General features: G+C 28.3%; 1 non-coding gene across 1 annotated transcript; it reads right to left on the minus strand.

Annotated features, from left to right (window-relative positions):
• Positions 1–2,335: 2,335 nt before the first annotated feature.
• On the minus strand, positions 2,336–2,407 carry TRNAC-GCA. The gene has a single exon. It is a non-coding gene; the product is annotated as a tRNA-Cys (tRNA).

Consider the following 2,407-nt stretch of genomic DNA (forward strand, 5'->3'; position numbering starts at 1 on the left):
AAATTTAAGCTTCCTTTTTTCAATGAGTTTTATGGTCATCTTCAACAAGATGTTTGGTTGTGAAGATGGGAAGGATGTAAGGAAAAAACTAAAATGGCACATGGGTCGGAGAACAAAAGAACAAAACTTTAAAAATTGTAGTTATTTTTTATATTTTTGTCACTTTTTTCTCTAGACCTTTTCATCCAAACATCTTCAATTGTTCTTATATTTGTCATTGATTTTTATCTAATTATTTATTCTCATTTACACAGTTCAAAAAACTAATCCTACAAAATAAAAGTTGTTGTAATGTAAACTAAAATTTCACCATAAATAAAACGTGTTAAGAAGTATTCAAGAAATTTATAGGTTATTTATCTCTTACCCCCACACTAAATATCCTTTAAAGCTTTTTATCTAAATTGAAAACAATAATATATATATATATATATATATATATATATATATAATCACTCTTTTAGTGAGATAAATTTATTATCCCAATAAATATATTACTATTATGAAAAAAAAAAGAATGAGTATGGATAAATTAAACAAGAAAAAATAATGTTAAAAGTTGAGAAGATCCATAAATTAATATTTTTCTAAAAAAGAAAAATTAAAATAATAATATCTATTAAAAACTTAACTTACAAAAGAGTTTGGTCCAAGTGAGATTTCACGTGGGAACGATAGAATCGTGGATTCTAATAATTATGATGTCTAAGAATAGTTAAATAGGTTTGACTTATTTTAATAATTTTTGGAAATATTTATACAATTTTTTTTTTTTTGGAATTAACAAGTATATGGTATTTCATTAGAAATATTAATTATTTGTCATAGAAAAATAAAGTAATATAGTCTATTTTTTTATTGTAATAAAACATTTATTTTCATATCAAAATTTATATGTTTGACTTTTGTGAATGTAAAATCTCATTTAATAGTATAAAACTATTAAAATAAACATTATATATAGATAAAATAAGAACTATAGATTTTTGATAAAGAAAATTATTCACCTAGAGAGCAAAAGAGACTATCTATATTGTTGCTTCACTTCTAACTTCACACTGAGACAACTGAAGCAATGTCTTCTCTAAGCTCACATTATTCAAGGTGATCATCGTAAAAAGAGAAAACACACGCAGACAAACAACACAAAAGCAAGGATAAGCTAGAGTAAACAGAAACATCCTAAAACTATTATTAAATCAATCATGAAATATAATTTCAATACAAGGAATCACACATACTACACATTTTACTATCAGTAGACTTGACTCATTCGGATATAGTATGAATATCGAACTATTGGTAGTTTGCGCACTTATAATGGTAATATAGGTAGCTGAAACCAAGTTACTATACAAGGTTAGTCCATTTCAGTTACCTAGGGTCATGATCAAAGCCTATAGACAATAACCTCCCGCTATTCTCACCACATGACTCACACATATCTACTTGAGAATGGATGATCATTAGAGTGTCGGAATAGACCACTAGTCCAAAGCTTCATACATTCATACAACAACAACAGACACAACCATGTAATCTCTCTCCGAATCATGAAATTACGTCCAACAACCATTCACTTCATCACAATATTCATATGCATAATTTCCATTCACATGTAAATCATATACAAAACCATTCATTTTACATTGACTAACATCATATAAGGTCACTAATTATAATTCAAAGAACCATAATCAATCAAACAAGTCAAGTCGTATAATAACACAATTTTCTTTAAGGCATATTAATACCCACATTTAGGCAAAGAAAACAACTTTGAAACCCTTACCAACAACTCTGGAAAGGTCCAAAACCCCCTAAAATGATGATTTGTAGAAAACTACCTCTTAACGCCATATCAGTTGATAGTACACTGTTTTTATGGAATTTGATACACTTGAGACTTGTTCTAATGGTCAAATAGATTCGTTACACTCTAAAATTGATGCAAAAATATATTTAAAATTAAAACAAAATACCTATTTGATTATTAGACCCGAAATTAGGTACATACAGCTCCAAAAGTACTTAAATTCAAAACAACACATTATAATCCCTGTATCAGTTTACTAACTGTATTTTCTTCATAAAAATTGTAATATATAATGGGGCAAAATTATGAGCAACTTGTAACTGGAAAAGTTGATCATTAAAAGTGGGGTAAAATGAAAGAAGACGTACGGAATATAAAAAATAAAGACGTAATATTTTGACGAATTTGTATTTTATGGGGTCAAATAATGGCCGAATTTATGATCGAAAGTGTGGCTTGCTTAAATAATCTGTGCACATAAAATTCACTTTTGGGGGTAAAACATCATTAAAACTGAAAAGGGCCCAACCGGGTTCGAACCGGTGACCTCTTGATCTGCAGTCAAATGCTCTACCACTGAGCTATGGACCC

Source organism: Vigna radiata, unplaced genomic scaffold (genome assembly GCF_000741045.1).
Source record: "Vigna radiata var. radiata cultivar VC1973A unplaced genomic scaffold, Vradiata_ver6 scaffold_179, whole genome shotgun sequence".
Classification (NCBI taxonomy): domain Eukaryota; kingdom Viridiplantae; phylum Streptophyta; class Magnoliopsida; order Fabales; family Fabaceae; genus Vigna; species Vigna radiata.